At 41.1% G+C, this 22,394-nt stretch overlaps 1 protein-coding gene across 10 annotated transcripts in view; it reads right to left on the bottom strand.

Annotated features, from left to right (window-relative positions):
* SYTL4 (synaptotagmin like 4) overlaps positions 1-22,394 on the bottom strand; it is a 95,344-nt gene that overhangs the window by 48,990 nt on the left and 23,960 nt on the right. For 5 of the 10 annotated variants that reach the window (XM_055565744.1, XM_055565745.1, XM_055565750.1 and 2 more), the window contains one exon: positions 17,286-17,482. The exons of 2 other annotated variants lie outside the window; for them this stretch is intronic. The gene's annotated coding sequence lies outside the window, so the exon portion shown is untranslated. Of the gene's footprint in view, positions 1-8,939; positions 9,204-15,246; positions 15,389-17,285; positions 17,483-22,394 lie in introns of those variants that run through there. 3 more of the 10 variants (XM_055565747.1, XM_055565741.1, XM_055565749.1) reach the window with 3 other exon arrangements.

The raw sequence follows: 22,394 nt of genomic DNA, 5'->3' as shown, positions 1-22,394 counted from the left end.
GTTAAATGTAACTAAACATTTTGTAACCAGCAGCTTTATACCCCCAAAATACCTCTAAGGCAGTAGGAGACTTTAAATGCATTCAAACAGTAAAATATTTTTTTATCAAAGGGGCTTTTATAAAGAATACAGAGTAGATTTGAAATTTTTTCTATTATTATTTAATTATTACCTAAGAGATGTATTTCATTTTCTAATCCTTCCAAATGAAGATATTCCATGAGTATTGAACCATATGTTAAAAAGACGAAAAGACAGCATGCTGAGAGCTAAGAAGATGGAACAACAAAACGTCTGTATAACTGTTTCCTGAAATTAATATTTATACTGTTATTTAGTAAGTGCATCCAACAATGCACTTTTTTTTGTATTTTTTATTTTATTTTTTAACTTTACAATATTGTATTGGTTTTGCCATATATCAACATGAATCCGTCACAGATACACACGTGTTCCCCATCCTGAACCCTCCTCCCTCCTCCCTCCCCGTACCATCCCTCTGAGTCGTCCCAGTGCACCAGCCCCAAGCAACCAGTATCGTTCATCAAACCTGGACTGGCGACTCGTTTCATATATGATATTATTCATGTTTCAATGCCATTCTCCCAAATCATCCCACCCTCTCCCTCTAGTTTTGTGAGGTATCCTTTTTCAGCTACAACAGTCATTAAACTCAAGTATAAGGGCTTCCCTGGTGGCTCAGTGGTAAAGAATCTGCTTGCCAATGCAGGAGACACGGGTTTGACACCTGATCCCATGCTGTGCAGCACCTAACCCCACATGCTGCAGCTACTGAAGATTGGGTGACCTAGAGCCTGTGCTCTGCAACAAGAGAAGCTACCTCAATGAGAAGCCATGGATTGCAACAAACAGTAGCCCCATTTGATGCAACCAGAGAAAAAGCCTGTGTGGCAACAAACACCCAGCACAACAAAAAATAATTTTTTTAAAAAAATCAAGTATTAAGATAAACAACTTAGAATCAGACCCTCAGGTAGCCGTATACCATAAACCAAGATTTTGTTCAAATGAAGCACCACAGTGTCACTGCTCTCAAAGTGAGACAGCAACGGTTGTTACACTATTAATAAATATTAAAATTAATCTTAAAGAGGGTTTGTTTCATCTCATACCCTTCTTTATTTTTGTAAATGCCTTATAAAATATTGGGACAGTGAGAAATATATAGTTTGTAAATAAATTTATGTGTATTTTTTGTTGTTGTGTAGTTGCTAAGTCATGTCCAACTCTTGTGACCCCATGGACTGTAGCCCACCAGGCTCCTTTGTCCTTTGGATTTCCCAGGCAGGAATACTGGAATGGGTTGCCATTTCTTTTTTCAGGGAATCTTCTCCACCCAGGGATTGAACTCAGGTCTCCTCCTTGGCAGGCAGATTCTTGACCACTGAGACACCGGGGAAGCCCTTGAGTATATTAGAGGTGATCAAAAATTTTGCTGGTAAGGGCGAGTGATCAAAAAGTTGGGAAACAATTTGCTTAAAGGAGGGTGAAGAGAAACAATTCTTACTAATTGCCATGTATTATCATGATTCTGCTTACATATAGTTATATGTTAATTAGGAAAGAATAAATCATTCTGATGACTGTAATGCAGTTGCCCAGATGCAAGCAGGGCAGCTTAATGAATGAAGATCATGCTGCCACAAGGTACATTCCACAGTGGACTCTATTAGCTAATTGTGATGAAGGCAATTACCGTATCTGAAGCAGACCAATCTATCACAGTCAGAATTAATCCTTATTATGTGTGCGGGTTTCCAAAACATGAGTGAAGCATACCTAGCAAAATCCAGCCCACTTTGGAGGAAAAGAACTAATTATTTTAAAATCTAAAGGCAAAAGAGAGAGGATTTTAGAGCACGGAGAAATGAAACCCAAAACATGTTATGTGGTGAGTCTGCCAAACTCACCCTTGCCCCCCAAAAATGTCTCCATGTAGAAAAGAAAGTTCCCAGGGATGCAGGGCTTCCCTAAATCCCCTTGTTTGGATCCAGCCATCTATATACAAAAGCACCAACTGAGAACATCCTCTTAGTTGGTAACAGCTGAGTGACATGCAACATTGCTTATAGTCAAAAGTTTTACATTAGGATACTATGTTGGTTATTTTATCAATCGTCCCTTTCAATTTTAAGGTGATGTCTGTCCAAGAAAAGAAATCTAAATGTTTATTAAAATGTCTCTGTCTTCTATATCTAGTCAAGGTTGCTCAGACAAATTTAAGGTAGATTCAAACTGCAAAGGTGCTAAGTCTGGTTTCTCAGATCTTTCCAATTTTTATTGGATACAGACTCCCACTCTTATCCCCTGAAGTCCCTGCTGGCTCCTAGATTAAATGACGTAAATGTATCTGGCCCCAAAGATTATTCTGTGAGATCTCCCTCTCCTGTACTGGTAGTTATCTCTGAATGTCTGTGTGGTTTCAGGCCTTTGAAATTCTACTTCTTTCCCTGACGTGGAGCTCTGTATTCTGCACTGTTTACAGAACTGCTGACTATTTAGGAAGGCCAACTATGTGCTAAGTGCCGTGCTCACAAAACAATGCAGAGTATCTGCCCACAAAGAACACACAGTCTATCGAAGGAAATACTTAGAGAGACAGTCATAAAAGAACATGGTAATCAAAGAAATATACACACAGGGTATTATGAGAATGCCAAGTTGGGGCATCTATTCCAGCTTGCAGAAAGGGAACTAGAATGAAACAGCAGTAGCACATGAAATGGTTGTAAATATCTACTAGATGGTTAACCAGGTAGAGGGCACAGCATTTACAAAAGCAAAAGCATAAGCATAGAGGCACAAAGCAATGTGGTACAGGCAAGAAGTGCACTGATATTGTATAGCAAATTGTAAGGAAGGATGTGGAAGAGGCAAATGGGGATCAAAGGAGGAGCTTGATATGCTATGCTCAGAGACATGGATAATTAGCCTTGGACAATGGGAATGACTGAAGACTTTTCAGGAAGGCAAGGACTCATTAGATCACTCTGACAGTTTTGCAGAATATAGATTTGAGGAGGATCTAGTATAAATCCAGGGGGAAGATGATGAGAGCCCAAAGTAGAGGGCAGTGATAGAAGAGATGCAAAGGGGCCATACTGAAGATTTAACACTGAGATAAAATCTGCCAGACCTGTGAATGTTCTATAACACAGAACAGCCTCTTCTACTAGGACTTGGAGTTCTGATTTGCTAGGTTTCTAATTAAGAGCAGTATGGCATAGAAAAGTGCCTACAAGGACTGGATCTAGAGCGTTCAAATCATAGCTTCACTACTTTTTAGCTGTGTGACCTTGGGCCAGTTATTCAACCTCCCTGAATCTGTTTCCCCATCTGCAAAAAGTGATTAATAATAAGAGCCACTTAAAGCTGTGAGGATTCAAGTATAATCACTAGTAAAGGGCACAGCATAGTGCCTGGTCTAGAATAAGCATTCAATTTTGGTAGCTGTTTAATTTTATTATTATTAACCATATGCTTTAGAAAATATATGAGCAAATTGCAGTTTTGACATCTTACTACAAAATTTAAGAAATCAAATCAGCACTCTTGCCCAGATAGAAAGTCACCATACGTCTATGCAGGGAAGAGGCTGACAAGCATAAATATTAAGCAAATGCTAGTAATTAGAAATGATCAGTTTAAAAGATATTTATACACCGTCCCAGACTACATTTAAAGTGACTCATAAAGATACATAGTGAAGTGAGTGAAGTCGCTCAGTCGTGTCCGACTCTTTGCGACACCATGGACTGTAGCCTACCAGGCTCCTTCGTCCATGGAATTTTCCAGGCAAGAGTTCTGGAGTGGGTTGCCATTTCCTTCTCCAGAAGATCTTCCCGACCCAGAGATTGAACCTGGGTCTCCCGCATTGCAGGCAGATGCTTTACCATCTGAGCCACCGGAGAATATAAAGATATATAGAACAAGATAGCAGAAATTTAAAAACCAGTATCAAAAAGAAGAAAAGCAAGAGCGGAGACAAAACAGAGTAAAAATCAAGGCTTCAAAACAAAAGGGCAACTGAGGCTTCTCAGTGGTCAGGAGGGTCTCCAGACCCCCACAAGCCCACCAATGGAGCAAATCTACACAAATCTACAGTAATCTTGCCTGAAAAATTCCATGGACAGAGGAGTCTGGCGGGCTATAGTCCAAAGGGTCACAAAGAGTCAGACATGACTGAGCACACACGAAAAAGAATAGAATGCTTTAAAACCCAGGTCATTTATATGCATAAAACACTTTTAAGTCTAGTGAGAGTCGATGTGTCATTTTTTCAATAAGCCTTATCACCATCACCGTGTGAAACTCCATTATCTTTCCTTAGTCAACCAGCTTTGATAAACCAGCATGCCCCTCAGGGAAGATCTTCTTCTCATGCCTGGGTCACAGATGGTGGGGATTTCTAAACTGAACTCTAGCTAGCATCTAATTTTTTCTTGCAGGACACATCACCTAAAAATCACCCACGCAGTCCCCTTAAATGAGAAATCATGATGGTTCATGACTAATCCAACCCATGTTCACACGTAGCTGTGATTTCCTGCATTTGGTTTCTTTTTTAATTTTAGGGATGCTGTGATCTAGCTATGGCCACAGAAACTTTAAACACAATGAAATAACCTGTAGTTGAACTTGAATTGAACTATATATGTGGCAGATAATTTTACGGTGTTATTTAAGGCCTACAAGACATAAAATAAATGCTAATTTCCTTCAAATATAACATTAATAAATGTATATATGAGTATATGTAAGTGGAAGAGTAGGTATAAATTGGAGAATATAAAATAAACATACAATATTAACGTACAGGCTCTCTTTGCCTCCCAAACTGCTTAATCATAATTACACATTACATCAAATCCCTAGAACAAGATTAGTACATGTATTATCAACATCTGGTCAATAGCTAGAAGCAATATCCTAATATTTAAAAAATACTATAAAAACTCCTAAAAATAGTTTTTATGTATAGTTCACTATGTATCTTTATGAGTCACTTTAAATGCAGTCTGGGACAGTGTATAAATATCTTTTAAACTGATCACTTCTAATTACTAACATTTGTTTAATATTTATGCTTATCAGCTACCTCCCTGCAGAGACGTATGGTGACTTTCTATCTGGGCAAGAATGCTGATTTGATTTCTCAAATTTCATAGTAAGATGTCAAAACTGCAATTTGCTCATATATTTTCTAAAGCATATGGTTATAGTAAAAAATACTATGAAAACTACTAAAAAAAGTATAAAAAAATTAAAACTGCTAAATATTCAAATTTCATGTGCATATATTTGTTTTATCTTCAATTGTGACACAGCATATAAAGTACCTTTAAAAGTTCCAAGGGGGGAAGATAAATTAATTTTCATTATTCAGTTAATGTAATTTACAATAAAGCAAGGCACTAAGTCTAGATGGACTTTCCTAGCCCCATATACATAAACATTTGACCTTGGTATTACTATTATTTCTAAACAGAACTACACAATCAGTAATCAGCATATCAATGAGGTGCCCTTTCACTTTATAAAAATGAATAATCTCCCTCACTAGATAATTAACTATATGAGAGAGGGGGCTTTGTTTTGTTCATCTCTGTGTCATTCAGTGCCAAGAGTGCTGTCTGGTACATAATATGCCCACAATAAATGCTTGTTGAATGACTGAGCTGGCATTAAAAATACCATAGATCACATTTAGCCACACCCAAAAGTTTATCACCCAGGACTTCTCTACATTTGACATCATTAAGTCAAATACCCCACTGTAGCTACAGTCGCCTGTCCTTCTGGCCTGTTCATTCAATGACCTCTCCCAGCCCTAGTTCTCAGTTCTCAGTTCTCAGACCTCATGGCGGGGAGGTAGTCCTCATAGACCTTTCACTTCCGCTCTGTCAGCTCCTTCCTGTCTTCACTTCTTTTCCTAGACAGTTTGGATTCTATTGTTTCAACTGCACTCTTGTCATCATCCTCAATAACCCATTTCATTGCAAGTATCTAATAAAAACGTAACCCTGGAGGAGCCCAACTGTTGTGCTTTATGCCGCACTGGGACTACTGAGATCTGCTGGAGAAAAAAAAATCACAATATGGTGGATTATGATCAATATGAATTCTTGGTTGCCAAGCTCACTTCAACACTGCCTGACACTCCAGCTATGCTTCTGTGGTCCTAGCTTGCTCTCCTGTTCATTACAGTATTTCTAACTTTCCACAAGCACCTCAATACTCCATCCCAAACCCTGCTTCACTTCAACCCCTTGCTCTAAGAGGATTACCTTTCCTCTTCCATCATAGAGAAATATAACACCCTCAGACAAGCTCCTGCCACCGAATCTATAAACTTATTGTTATCTATATCTATTCACTTTTTTTTTCCTTCAAAACTGTAATGTCCTTCCTCTTGTTTAAGGGTAATCTCTCCACTCCATTCTGGGATCCTCTCCCATCTGGCATAAGGACTTGATTTGGTAAGGACTTTGCTCTATCAATTATCTCTTTCCATAAGCCTTTAAAGACATCTAAGTCTTCCTAAATTTAAAAAAAAAAGAAAAGAAAAAACTTCTCTGGATTTCAATTTTTCCCCTACTACCACCCTTTCTTTGCTCTTCAGAGGCAAATTTGTCTAAGGAATTGTCCATATCCACTGCCTCCACTTCCTCATATCCCCAAATATTTCCCAACCCATCAAAGTCTAGCATTCCACACCCCACTTCCCTGAAATTGCTGGAAGGTCACCAACAACCTCCTAAATCCAATGGATAGTAGTCAGTTTTTATTATCGTAGACACCTCTGAATCTTTAGCAACATTGACTATTTTTTAATGGAGCCATTCCATCTTGAAAAACTTATCCTCCTGATATTCGAGTAGATACACAAATATATATTCTAAGAATGTTCAGTGTTTAAACCAGCAAAAAAATTATACAATTTAAACATCAATACAAAACTGATTAAATAAACTATGGCACATACATATTATGGAATGCAATGTCACTGTTAAAAAGAAAGAGGTAAGGGACTTCCCTGATGGCCCAGTGGTTAAGATTCCATGCTTCTACTGCAGGGGACAAGGGTTCCATCCCTGGTCAAGGAACTAAGAACCCACATGACACACAGTGCAGCCAAGAAAAGAGAGAGAGAGAGTTTTACATATGCTAACACTGAAAGCATGCCACAAATGTTAAGTAAAAAATACATTCCAGAACATACGTATGATAATTCCATTTGTATTTTGTAACATGTAACTACAGACAGGATGGATGAATAGACTAATGGAAGGAAGGAGGGAAATATTTCATATGGGCAGGGAAAATGTCTGAAAGGGGATACAAATTTAATATTGTTACCTGTGGGAAATAGGATATGGAGAGGAGAATGGATTACTTATATGTTATCTTTTATTGGGTCAAGTAATAAAAATGTAGTCAGATCCCTAAGCACACCAACATTTCCAAAGCAGGTAAGAAAGAAGTTCAAAGCAGATCAAAAGGGAATGGCCAGAGAAACTGGGTAAAGTATATTTTAGTGTACCAGAGATAAGGTAGGAGAGAGAGAAAGGTAGCTAAAGGTTTTAAACATGGAAAGAAAGATCTACTAAAACTAAGAAGAGGGAGGTGTACAATAAATAAAGAGCATGATTTCTTGAAGAAGGTCAAATGACCAATAGATGTAAAAGAGAAAAAAGTTTCACTCTTACTTACTGGTAATAAAGATTTTTTTAATGTTTGCCTATCAATTAAGCAAAATTTTAAAGACAATATTCAATTTTAAAAGGGAAGATGTAAGAAGTACTCTCACACTTCATTAGCAAATGCAAAACAGTTTTGATCTAATAAGGACCTACTGTATAGTATAGCATAGGGAACTCTACTCAATACTCTAATGACCTCAATGGGAAAAGAACCTTAAAAGAAGTAGATATGTGTATAACTGAGTCACTTTGCTGTACAATAGAAACTAACACAGTAATTTAACTCTACTCCAATAAAAATTAAAATAAATAAATTTAAATTTGATTTATAAAAAACCAAACTTCATACAACTTATCACAATTGCAATTAAATCATTGATTATAAAATATGTTCCTTTTTAAAACATATACTCCCTGGTTGAAATAAGTTCTACTCCCAAAAAAGGGCATCATCTACCTTTTTATACACTCCATCTCAAGCACCTAGTCTAGAAACTGGCACCCTGTTGACTCTCAGTAAATAAACCCATGCATGCATGCATGCTCAGTTGCTTCAGTCGTGTCTGACTCTTTGCGACCCTATGGACTATAGCCCACCAGGCTCCTCTGTCCATGGGATTCTCCAGGCAAGAATACTGGAGTGGGTTGCTGTGCCCTCCTCCAGAGGGTCTTTCTGACCCAGGGTTCAAACCCGAGTATCCTGCATCTCCTGCACTGCAGGCAGATTCTTTACCACTGAACCACCAGGGAAGCCCAAATAAACCTATATTTTCTGAAAAGTGACAAGCAATAGTTTAAAGACACTGATACTAAAGTTATTATAAAAAATATTTATTTATTTATTTGGCTGTTCTGGGTCTTAGTTGTGGCATGTGGGATCCAGTTTCTTGATCAGGGATCGAACTTGGACCCCCTTGCATTGGGAATGAGGAGTCTTAGCCACTGGACCACCAGGGAAGTCCCACTAAAGCTATTCTTATGCCTGAGTTGACAGAGATACAAACAAGAAACAATGCAGAAGTCAAGGAAATTTTCCATCTCTTATGAATTGTTAAACATCAAGTTAGGTTTAGATAGACACAGATATGAAAGCCACAGTGGTCCATCACTTCAACTATTCTGGCAGTACTGTCCAATTTCCTACCCTCTTATATTTCTGAAACAGCCACCCAGAAATGTCCCCCAAACTAGATAGTCTCCACGTTGTTCCTATACCTGGGCTGATGAGGGCTTCTGGAGAGAATGGATACAGAGTTCTGTGACTTGGAAGGAGACAAATTCAAGTTATCCAAGCCTCTCTGGGCTCACTATGATGTGGCAATCTGGATGATTTGCTGCTAAGGGGCTCCTCTATTCATCCTTCTCAAATGCTGTTCCAACCCATCACCACTCTCATCAGTTGGGATCACCTCCAAAATCCTGTCCTTCCACAGCTCCTTCCTTCTTCACAGCTCCAACAATCCTGCTCTCATTCCCTCCTGCCTCAATGGAAGAGCTAGCTCTCTTTCTCGAAGACCCATCTTTTCACCTCTTTCATGCTGAAGCCCCCACCCTCCTTCATCCTCCAAATCAATCAACCTGGCATCAATCAAGCTCTGAAACGGGTTCATCTCTCTCCTATATTTAAAAAGAAACAAAATTAACATTTTCTTCTCCCCTGTGCTCCACTGTCTATGGGAAACACTCTCCTTCCCATCAGAGCCAAGCCTCTTCAAAACGTATATCATATTCCCTATCAGTCCCTCTAAATGCTACTCCCAACCCTCTACAATCTGCCTCTCTCCTCCTGCTGCATTGATATCATCACTGACATCCTAATTGCCAAATCTAATGAACATGTTTTTTAAATGTTTTATAGTATGCTTTATCTAATTACAAGAGGGGTACACATCATGAACAAAGTTACGACTATGGCAGACTAAAGAGAAAAAAAAAACTTGCATTGTGTAATAGACAATGGGTAAATATCCCTAAAAAATAGTGTTCTTATAAATAAATGAAATATATAATCCAAAAGAGAAATGTGGGAAGGATGTTGAGAGGAAGTCTCAGGAAAAATACAAGTAGCTAACACACATGAAGATACTCAGCCTTACTAGTGACCAGATAAATGAAAGTTAAATCAGTTAGATACTATTTCTCATTGTCAGATTGGCAAAAATTAAAAAGACTGTCCATCCTCAGCAAGGAAATGAGGAAAAACACTCTCAATGGAGACAGTGTAAATTTCTTGGATGCCACTTTTCTGATGCCTATTCACATTTTTAAAATGTGCATGTCCTTTGACCCAACAACTATCCTACTAGAAAGCTGTCCAGCAGAAATACCTGTGTGTTTACCTAGCTCTACATACATCATTGAGCACTGTGCAAAGATGCTTATTGCAGCATGTGGTGGCTTGGACTAGGGGGATAGGCAGAGGAGATGGAGACATGGCAGAATATAATAACATGATGGATAGGATTTGCTGATGAATTGAGTGTAGGGAGGGGGAGAGAGAATGAGAAGAATCAAGGGTGACTGTAGGTCTTTGGTGTGAATGGATGATGGTGTCATTTTACTGAGACAGGGGAGGGTTGAGGGAAGGAACTAGGGATTTGAGAAGACTCGAGCCCTGTTTTGGAAACAGACTCAGAGACATAGAGAACAGACTGGTGGCTGCCAAGCAGGAGGAGGTTGGGGAAGGGATGGATTGGGAGTTTGGAAGTAGTGATGCAAACTAGTATATGCTGCTGCTGCTGCTGCTGCTGCTAAGCCGCTTCAGTCGTGTGTGACCCTGTGCGACTCCATAAACAGCAGCCCACCAGGCTCCCCTGTCCCTGGGATTCTCCAGGCAAGAACACTGGAGTGGTTGCCATTTCCTTCTCCAATGCATGAAAGTAAAAAAATAAAGTGAAGTTGCTCAGTCATGTCCGACTCCTAGTGACCCCATGGACTGCAGCCCACCAGGCCCCTCCGTCCATGGGATTTTCCAGGCAAGAGTACTGGAGTGGGTTGCCATTGCCTTCTCCAAAACTAGTATATAGAGGATAGATAAACAACAAGGACCTACTATATAGCAGAGAACTATATTCAATTATCCTATGATAAACCATAGTGGAAAGAATGTTTAAAAAAATAATGCATAGGGAATTCCCTGGTGGTCCAGTGGTTAGGACTGCACACTTTCAATACCAAGGGCATGGGTTCAATCTGTGGTCTGGGAACTAAGATCCCGTAAGCTGTGTGGCAGGGCCAAAAATAATGTATGTGTGTGCGCCTATATATATAACTGTATAAATATATATATATATATATATATATGTATGTATACATAACTATATATATGTATACCTGAATCACTTTGTTGTACAGCAGAAATTAACACAACATTGTAAAACAGCTATATGTCAATAAAAAAATTTTTTTAAGAGTATTGTTTTGGCCATGTTAAGTTTGAGATGCCTATTTGATAGCCAAGTAGGAATGCTTAATAGCTCATTAGATCTATGAGGCTGCAGCTTAGAAGAAAGACTTGGGACAGAGACATAAATTTTGGAGTGACAGGGTATTTAAAACCACTGGGCTGGATGAATGCTTCTAGAAAGATTCTGGATAGAGAAAAGTCCATGGACTGAGCCCTGGGTCACTACACTATATGGAGAAGTTGAGGAGAAAAATTGAGCAGAAGAGGTTGGGCAGAAGTTTTTTGTACAAACCAGTTTCAGAGAAGTTATCATTCATTAAATGGTGGAGAATCACATATTTACCAGTGTATCAAGAGTCCAACTCCTTCCAGCCTGTCTTTGGAAAGATTCTAGCCTTATTTTTTTTTTTTCTGAATGTTTCAAAACATTTAAATAGAACAGTACTTTTTTTCTTTCCTGTTACATAGTGGTTCCCTCACATGGTATAATTCTCCTAGTATAAAACTTGTCAAGTACCACACAAGCAGTAATCAGCAATGGGTTTTTCATAAAGTTAATAATCCAATAAACACATCATGCCTAAAAGGCTAAGAGTGACTTGAGGCCAGAAGCTTAATTTGTTAGGCATCTTTTATTCTTTTGAGCTGTTCACTTCCCTATCACACAGCAACTTTCTCCAGCTTATTACTGAGCTCACTGGATAAAGGCCTTAAGACATCTGACAAGCCATACCCCTCTTCCTAGTGCAGACCACAAGGAACACAGCATCTTAACATTTCCACCTTAAATTTTAGAAGTTTCCATCCAGAGACTCATGCCTTAAAAAAAAAAAGAGAGAGGAAGTACTTCCAAGGAGGTCAAAGTTGTCATCAGGCATGCAATCTCAAAGCAGAATTGTATGAGAACTGGGCCTGGGGCAGACTGAGGACACTTAAGTTTCTGGTCCAGGAAAACATAAAAGCGTGTCAATTCCTACAATGGTGATGTCATATATTAATTTATTTAACAAATATTAGCAAGCACCTACAATGTGCCAGGCTCTGTTATGGATGCTGGGGTCCACTGGTGAATGAAACAGACAGCAATCTCTGCCCACATAGAACTTACACTATGGAGGGAGAAGAAAATTAAAATGAATAAGAAAGAAAACAAGAAAATAAAAAGAATAACAAGAAAGAAAAATGAATAAAATACACAAAATATTACATTAGAGTAATAAGGTAGGGAAGGGGCATATATCAACAGAATGTTCAAGGAAGGACTTAAAACTTTAAAACTTATTTAAATAAGTTTAATTAGGGTGGTTAGGGATGACCTCACTAAGGTGACATTTAAGTACAAAGTCCTAGCTGTAGATTCAAGTGCCTCAAAATAGCATCTTCTGTACTTCAGTCCCATCATCACCTGACCTAAGGCCCTTGAAGGGCCCTTGAAGGGATGGTATCCCCAGGTCCTTGTACAAATATTTGTTAATCTCTTGTGCTCAAGACAAAGGGAGCTCCAAGATCTAGACCTTGTCTTAGATTACAACCTTCGAGATGGAAAACCAACTGTGGTCAGCACATACTCAGTCACTTAGTCATGTTTTGACCCTATGCACTGTAGCCCGCCAGGCTCCTCTGTCCATGGGATTTTCCAGGCAAGAAAACTGTCATGGGTTGTTATTTCCTTTTCCAGGAAAATCAACTGAGAGAGGTTTTAAGAGATTTTCCTGAGGTGTAAACAAAGAGTTTTAGGACACAGAATAACTGGAAATTCTGCTTAGGGGAAGGAACTGTGTGTTCAGTAAGGTTGTCCCACAGGAGGTGACTTTAGAGCTAAATCTTGATGAATAGGAATTAATGGCAGGGAAGTGGGTACAGGTGACAAAGTTATCGCTTCAGGGAAAAAAAAGAGAGAGAAAAGAGAGAGAGGAAAAAAAGAGTAATTTAAGCAAAGACCCAGAGATGGGATCAGGAGGGAAATTTTCTCATGGACTGTTCTTCCCTAAGGTAGTCCATCCATTCCATGATAAAACAAGCCCACGCTAAGCCTCAGACATTCTGGCCTGGCTGTTGGGAAATCCTTACCACTTTCCACACCCTACCTAGTGGAAAAGGAAAAAATTGAGCCAGGCACACATCCCTAGAATCAAGGGTCACCTTCTCTAACTTCAGGACAATTCCCTCTGAGCTGATAGCCCTGGAGGTTCACTCACCTGGGTACACGGGGCCAGGTGGGGGGGATGTGCTTATAGTGGCAATGTGGCAAGCATTCCCACAGTGGAAGTGAAGTGGGTGAGCCATCAGTGAGGTAAGTGCTCCAAAGTCTCTGCAGTCCCTCTCAGGTGGAATCAAGGACCAAAACTTAGGCTTTAGCTTGGAAGGGAAATTTTTCATCACTTAGCCCTCATCTGTGAGCTATTTAGTGTTCCTAACCTCATGCGAAGAGTTGACTCATTGGAAAAGACTCTGATGCTGGGAGGGATTGGGTGTAGGAGGAGAAGGGGACGATGGAGGATGAGATGGCTGGATGCACCACTGACCCGATGGATGTGAGTCTGAGTGAACTCCAGGAGTTGGTGATGGGCAGGGAGGCCTGGCGTGCTGCGATTCGTGGGGTCGCAAAGAGTCGGACACGACTGAATGACTGAACTGAACTGAACTGGACTGAACTATCTAAGACAGCAGAGTCGGTGTGATAGGGGAGAAGAATACAGCTCAGCTGCAGTCAGATGACCCAGCTCTGGCCCTCATCAGTTGGGTGATTTGAGACAAGGTACTTAAACTCTCAGAGTCCCCCTTTCATTATGTTGTTGTTGAGTCACTAAGTCATATCTGACTCTTTTGCCATTCCACGGAATATTAGGCTGCCAGGCTCCTCTGTCCATGGGATTTCCCAGGCAAGAATACTGGAGTGGGTTGTCATTTCCTTCTCCCCGGGATCTTCCCGACCCAGGGATCGAACCCATGTCTCAATATGTACTGAAGACTAATTTCTGCAACAAATGTACAAGGTCTAGGATCAACCCTGCCCAAAGCAGTATTCTGGAATGCTAGGTCCTCTGGTCTTGGAGAAGCAGGCAGGATACTTCAGGAAGAAAAGTTTGGTTAATTAGAAACATCACCTGTTCCAGTCGCCAAAATTCTAACCCATCTTATTCAACGTTAAGAGTTGGAGGGACATCTTTTCTACCCCTTTACAAACCATCACAGATGGAAATGTTCTATGTCCCTTCTGAAGGCTCTGAGGACCCTCTTTCAGAAGCGTTCCTCGCTGACCTCTGTAAGTTGTCCTTTAGTGGCTAAGTCGTGTCAGACTCTTGTGTGACCCCATGGATTGTAGCCCATCAGGCTCCTCTCTCCATGGGATTTCTCAGACAAGAATACTGGAGTGGGTTGCCATTCCCTTCTCCGGGGGATCTTCCCGACCCAGGGATCCTGCATTGGCAGGCAGATTCTTTACTGCTGAGCCACCAGGGAAGCCTAAGGGTGGCAAGATAAAGAGGTTCAGCTCCAGAGCACACAGCCAGGTCCTCAGCCCCAAGCGCAGAGGGTGCCCACTGAAGCAGGACTAGGGGCCAACCGGCCTCCAGCCTTTACCTGCGGTGGATCCGCGGAGACCAGGGAAGTGGACGCCGTGAGGGCCGAGGTCCGGAAGCAATGAGGAGCCCAGACACCGCAGAAAAGGTGACTCGACGCCTCGGAGGGCGTAGTTCCCACTAGGAGATCGGCCCCACCCCCGCCACTAGGGCCAGCTCCCGGGAGGTGCCCCGGCTCCCGAGGGCGGGAAAAGCCGTCCACACTGGAGGAAGCAGAGCCCCGACGGGCACAGCCCTCGGCGGCGACGGATGGGCCGGGGAAAGGGCCTGGAGACTAAGGTAAAACAAAGTGGTGGGGAGGGACCGCCCAAGCTGACGGGAGTCAAAGCGTGGGGGTGCGGTCCGCCCAGGCGGACGGGGCCAAGGGACAGAGGGTAAGCTCCTGACAAAGCGAGACTGGGAGACCGGGAGCGGGGAGGGAAGAGCGCAGGTCCCCTAGATGGGGGTGGGGGCGCTTAGGCAGTGAAAAGGGGCTGGGGGCCCAGGAGGCGTCCCGGACCGAGTGCGGAGGGACGGCTGTGGGCCATGGACCTACCTGTCACCTGCAACAGGTGCCACGAGAGGGTGAGACGTCCCAGTGCCGGATTCAGGGAAGGGTCTCCTGCTCCGGGAAAACCGCAGCCCCGCTCCGGCAGCCAGCCCTTCTCACCCTCCCTGGAGGCGGAAAAAGCTGCAACTTTCCCTGGAGCGGGGAGGAGCTGGACTCTTAAAGGGGCCGCACAGCACTCCGGGCTCCATAACAGGGGGCCGCGCCACCGGCCACCCGAAGGGGAGCTCTGAGGACCAAATCCTTAAGGCACTGGAGGGATGCGGTCCCAGGTTAGCAAAGGGAGCTTGACGACTGACATAGGAGTCTGACTAGACCTGGGTTTCATAGGTGGTCCCTCTCTCAGATGATACATCATGTCTCTCTTCAGTTCAGCTGAGCCACAAATTGTTGTGTACTTCTAAGAAGCGAAGACTCTCGACCATATAATTTGGGAAGAAAAAATACAATGCTATTCTGATCCTTTGACTTTAAGTTTTTTATGGCAAATAAAAGTGTCTGTCCAAAACAGAAACGTTTTGGGGAAAGGACATAGAATAAATTCACACACAGACACAACTGGTTAAAATATTCAGCTCACTAGTAATCTAAATGGAGTAAATTAGAACCATAATGAAACTCTTTAGCAAGGGTTTTTGTTTGTTTGTTTGTATAACACTTAATGAAGACAAAGTGGCCACAAAACAAGCTCTTTCATAATTGCTAGGAGGAGTGTGTTTTGGCTTAAAACCCTTTTAGAAAGCATGTGAGCAGTATATATCAAGAGACATTAAAATGTTTATATTTACCCAATAATTATAGATTCCTCTCCCCAGTCTCCCTACTCCCCCTCATTCTTCTCATCAGCTATTAACCAGGCTCAAGTCCCTTCCATCTGTCATCAGCAATTAAACATGCTCAAGTCTCTGTCACCTTGAAAAAAAAATCCTCCCTACACACTAGGTACCTCTCTAGCTCCTCTTTATGGGCAATTTCTATCCCCTTCTTACTCAGCAATTTGGCTTCCTTCCCCCCAACACTCCACTGAAACTGCTCAACAAGATACTCAACCAATGAACTCTGTGTCAGAAAAGCTATATTAAATAAATAAATGCGGTGTTTTCCCTGCTTATCTTGCTTGACCTCCCCCCTACATTTAACACTGTTAACCATTTCCTCCTCCTTGAAAGTCTTCCTGTGGCATGCCACACTCTTGCTTTGCCTCCAAACCCTTTGCCCTCTCTTTGGTCTCTTTTGCAGATTCCACTTCTGCTATCTAGCCTCTGAAAGCTGGACATTCTCAGGACTAGGCTACCTATACTCTTTCCCTGTATGATCTTTCACTCATTTGGCATGAATTACCATCTATATGACCACATCTGTAATTTTATACCTCTATCCAGACTTCTTCACTGAGCTCTGCTTTCTTGACATTTCCACTTGGATGTCTCAAACTCAGCACATCTGAAGCTGAACCCACCACCTTTTCTCTTAAATTTGCTCCTCCTCCTTATCTCAGTAGCTGACAACACGTCACCCGAGGCAGAAACTTTGCACCAAGCATAGTACCTGGCAAACAGTAAGTCCTCACTAATATTTGCATATAATGAATGAATGAATATTTCCTAAGGAAACAGAAACGTACACAAATTTTTTGCAGAATGATGTAAATCCCAGTATTACTTAGAATAATAAAATACTAGAAAAAATCCTTATGGTTCACAGTGATAAGAGAACAGACCCTCTATGATTTCAATACCTTTAGACCATGAATCTTTGCATCTTGTTCTATGTCCCTGGATATATTCCAGTGTCTCCTGGCTTATATAGTCTGTGAGAACTCAAATAGAATTTGTTTTCTAATGTTATGTGAAAATTGTTTAAAACTTAATTATGTTGAAAAAAATTCTTATGGTTCAAAGGTTAAGTAACTTATAGTATAGTCACAGAATATTATATAAACAATAAAAATGATATTTACACATAATTCCTAATGACAGGAAAATGTTTATACTCTAGGATTAACTGAAAGTATGTGCTGTACTTACTTGCTCAGTGCTGTCCGACTCTTTGCAACCCTATGGACTGTAGCCTGCTAGGCTCCTCTGTCTGCGGGATTCTCCAGGTAAGAATACTGGAGTGGGTTGCCATGCCCTCCTCTGGGGGATCTTCCCAGCCCAGGAATCGAACCCAGGTCTCCTGCATTGCAAGCAGATTCTTTACCGTCTGAGCCACCAAGGAAGCCCTGAAAGTATAATACAACTTTAATATAAGATATGATCACAAGAATTAGTGGAAATGAGTGGAAAAGGCTAAAAAGAAATGCGGAAAATAGTAACAGTGGCTGTCTCTAGGTGGTATAACAAAATGAAGTTTTGCTTTCCTCCTTTTTTTGTATTTTCAACTTTTTTTCTTATTTCTATTGAAGTATAGCTGATTTACATTGTTGTTAATTCCTGTTATACAGCAAAGTAATTCAATTATACATATATATATACACATTCTTTTTTAAATATTCTTTTACACTATATTTTTTTCTGTGACTGTGGTTTTCAGTCTCTCTGCCCTCTGATGGAGAAGAATAAGAGGCTTATGGAACCTTCCTGATGGGAGGAAATGACTGAGGGGGAAACTGGGTCTTGTTCTGATGGGCGGGGCCATGCTCAGTAAATCTTTAATCCAATAAGATTAAAAATCTTTAATCCACAGCCTTGTCTAACTCAATGAAACTATGAGCCATGCCATGTAGGGCCACCCAAGATGGATGGGTCATGGTGGAGAGTTCTGACAAAAGGTGGTCCACTGGAGAAGGGAATGGCAAACCACTTCCGTATTCTTGCCTTGAGAACCTCATGAACAGCATGAAAAGGCAGAAAGTTAGGACACTGAAAGATGAATTCCCCAGGTCTGTAGTTGCCCAATATGCTACTAGAGATCAGTGAAGAAATAACTCCAGAAAGAATGAAGAGACAGAGCCAAAGCAAAAACAAAACCCAGTTGTGGATGTAACTGGTGATGCAAGTAAAGTCCAATGCCACAAAAAGCAATATTGCATAGGAACCTGGAATGTTAGGCCCATGAATCAAGGCAAATTAGAAGTGGTCAAATAGAAGATGGTAAGAGTGAACATCCACATTTTAGCAATCAACAAACTAAAATGGACCAAAACGGGTGAATTTAACTCAGATGGCCATTATATCTACTACTGTGGGCAAGAATCCCTTAGAAAAAATGGAGTAGCCATCACAGTCAACAAATGAGTCCGAAATGCAGTACTTGGATGTAATCTCAAAAATGACAGGATGATCTCTGTTAGTTTCCAAGGCAAACCACTCAATATCACAGTAATCCAAGTCTATGCCCCTACCAGTAATGCTGAAGAAGCTTAGATTGAACAGTTCGATGAAGACCTACAAGGCCTTCTAGAACTAACACCCCCAAAAGATGTCCTTTTCATTACAGGGGACTAGAACACAAAAGTAGGAAGTCAAGAAATACCTGGAGTAAGAGGCAAATTTGGCCTTGGAGTACAAAATGAAGCAGAGCAAAGGCTAATAGAGTGTTTCCAAGAGAACACACTGGTCATAGCACACACCCTCTTCCAGCAACACAAGAGAAAACTCTACACATGGACATCACCAGATGGTCAATTCCAAAATCAGATTGATTATATTCTTTGCAGCCAAAGATGGAGAAGCTCTATATAGTCAGCAAAAACAAGACCGGAACTGACTGTGGCTCAGATCATGAACTCTTAATTGCCAAATTTAGACTTAAATTGAAGAAAGTAGGGAAAACCACTAGACCATTCAAGTGAGACCTGAATAAAATCCCTTTATGATTATACAGTGGAAGTGACAAATAGATTCAAGGGATTAAATCTGATAGACAGAGTGCCTGAAGAACTATGGACGTAGGTTCACGACATTGTACAGTAAACAGGTATCAAGACCATCCCCCCCAAAAAAGAAATGCAAAAAGGCGCAATGGTTGTCTGAGGAGGCCTTACAAATAGATATGTGAAAGGCAAAGGAGAAAAGGAAAGATATACCCATTTGAATGCAGAGTTCCAAAGAATAGCAAGGAAAGAAAAGAAAGCCTTCCTCAGTGATCAATGCAAAGAAATAGAGGAAAACAATAGAATGGGAAAGACCAGAGATCTCTTCAAGAAAATTAGAGATACCAAGGGAACTTTTCATACAAAGATGGGTGGGTACAATAAAGGACAGAAATGGTATGGACCTAACAGAAGCAGAAGATATTAAGAAGAGGTGGCAAGAATACACAGAAGAACTATACAAAAAAGATATTTACAACCCAAATAATCATGATGGTGTGACCATTCACCTAGAGCCAGACATCCTGGAATGTGAAGTCAAGTGGGCCTTAGGAAGAAGCACTACGAACAAAGCTAGTGGAGGTGATGGAATTCCAGTTGAGCTAATTCAAATCCTAAAAGATGAGGCTGTGAAAGTGCTGCACTCAATATGCCAGCAAATTGGGAAAACTCAGCAGTGGCCAAAGGAGTGGAAAAAGTCAGTTTTCATTCCAATCCCAAAGAAAGGCAATACCAAAGAATGCTCAAACTACCACATAATTGTACTCATCTCACACACTAGCAAAGTAATGTTCAAAATTCTCCAAGCTAGGCTTCAACAGTATATGAACCATTAATTTCCAGATGCTCAAGCTGGTTTTAGAAAAGGCAGAGGAACCAGAGATCAAATTACCAACATCCGCTGGATCATCAAAATAGCAAGAGAGTTCCAGAAAAACATCTACTTCTGCTTTATTGACTACGCCAAAGCCTTTGACTGTGTGGATCACAACAAACTGTGGAAAATTCTTAAAAGAGATGGGAATACCAGACCACCTGACCTGCCTCCTGAGAAATCTGTATTCAGGTCAAGAAGCAACAGTTAGAATTGGACATGGAATAACAGACTGGTTCCAAATTGGGAAAGGAGTACGTCAAGGCTGTATATAGTCACCATGCTTATTTAACTTATATGCAGAGCACATCATGGCACAAAGGAAGAAGAACTAAAGAGTCTCTTGATGAACATGAAAGAGGAGAGTGAAAAAGTTGGCTTAAAACTCAACATTCAGAAAACTAAGATCATGGCATCTGGTCCCATCACTTGATGGCAAATAGATGGGGAAACAGTACAAACTGTGACAGACTTTATTTTTGGGGGCTCCAAAATCATTGCAGATGTTGACTGCAGCCATGAAATTAAAAGACACTTGCTCCTTGGAAGAAAAGTTATGGGCAACCTAGACAGCATATTAAAAAGCAGAGCCATCACTTTGCCAACAAAGGTCTGTCTAGTCAAAACTATGGTTTTTTCCAGTGGTCATGTATGGATGGGAGAGTTGGGCCATAAAAAAAGCTGAGCCCTGAAGAATTGATGCATTTGAACTGTGGTGTTGGAGAAGACTCTTGAGAGTCCCTTGGACTGCAAGGAGATCCAACTAGTCCATTCTAAAGGAAACCAATCATGAACATTCAATGGAAGGACTGATGCTGAAGCTGAAACTCCAATACTTTGGCCACCTGATGTGAAGAACTGACTCCTTGGAAAAGACCCTGATGCTGGGAAAGATTGAATGCAGGAGCAGAAGGGGACAACAGAGGATGAGATGGTTGGATGGCATCACTGACTCAATGGACATGAGTTTGAGTAAACTCCGGGACCTGGTGATGGCCAGGGAGGCCTGGAAGGCTGCAGTCCATGGGATCATAAAGAGTAGGACTCGACTGTTTGACTGAACTGAACTATATTTTTTAAATTTTAATTTTCAACTTTCTTATAATGAGCAAATATGGCATTGATGATATAAAATTTTTGGAAAAACCTTAAAAGGGAAAAAAAATTATTTTAATTCTAACAGACAAAACGGCAAAATTCAGCTTTTCCAGGCTCTACCCTTATTTTTCTTCCATACTTTAGTCCTTCAGTACCCTGCCTACAGCCTGAAGTGTGAAGAAGCCACTTCAAAAAGGAAATCCTTTTGTTCTGTCTGGCTTTGCCAACTCAGCTCACAAAGCCTGCTGCTCAGCCCTGGGCTATGAATGTGTTCAACTCCCTATCCTGGCCTGTGGGGAACTCAGACCAAGCACTTCTCTGCTTCTTCTTTGCAGGTGGTCTTTGGCAGAGCTGGTAATACCTTCATCCAGTAGAGAATTCAGAAAATATTTAGTCCAAACCCCTTATTCCTCAGTAATAGTATTTTGTGTTCTTACTTCTTTCTGTATATGCACTTTCTTATTCTCCAAGGTCTACCTTATTAAGGAGAATGTTAGGATCTGACTCCTTTACTCTAAGACAGTCTCACGAACCAGCTACAAATACACAGGGACAAACATAAACGATGAACCAAAACAGTTAGTCAGCGGCCTATTTACACAGATTCCATGCCTTACAAACTGCTGTCTATTTCTGTTTGAGCCTCCTTGTTTGCCCCAAGGATATTGTGCTTAAATCTTATACCAAATATTGTGAGGGGTCCAATGCAAGCAAACCCAGACACTCACAGTTCAGTTCAGTTCAGTCATTCAGTCGTGTCTGACTCTTTGCAACTCCATGGACTACAGCATACCAGGCCTCCTTGTCCATCACCAACTCCCGGAGTTTATTCAAACTCATGTCCATTGAGTCAGCAATGCCTTCCAGCCATCTCATCCTCTGTCATCCCCTTCTGCTCCTGCCTTCAATCTTTCCCAGTGTCAGGGTCTTTTCTAAGGAGTCAGTTCTTCACATCAGGTGGCCAAAGTATTGGAGTTTCAGCTTCAGCATCGGTCCTTCCATTGAATATTCAGGACTGATTTCCTTTAGAATGGACTGGTTGGATCTCCTTGCTGTCCAAGGGACTCTCAAAAGACTTCTCCAGAACCACAGTTCAAAAATAGCCAGACTGGTTTCCCAAGTGGCTACAGCATTTTACATTCCCACCAGCAATGTATGACAGTCCTAATTTGTCCACATCCTTGGTAACAGTGGTTATTATTGTGTTGTTGTTTTTTTTTGATTAGACATTCCAGTGGATGTGAAGTGGGTTTATTATTGTAGTTTTGATTTGCATTTCCCTAATAACTAAAAGGGAGAAGGCAATGGCACCCCACTCCAGTACTCTTGCCTGGAAAATCCCATGGA

The sequence above is a fragment of the Bubalus kerabau genome, chromosome X (assembly GCF_029407905.1).
Source record: "Bubalus kerabau isolate K-KA32 ecotype Philippines breed swamp buffalo chromosome X, PCC_UOA_SB_1v2, whole genome shotgun sequence".
Lineage (NCBI taxonomy): Eukaryota > Metazoa > Chordata > Mammalia > Artiodactyla > Bovidae > Bubalus > Bubalus kerabau.
This window is presented reverse-complemented; position numbering and strand designations above follow the sequence as displayed.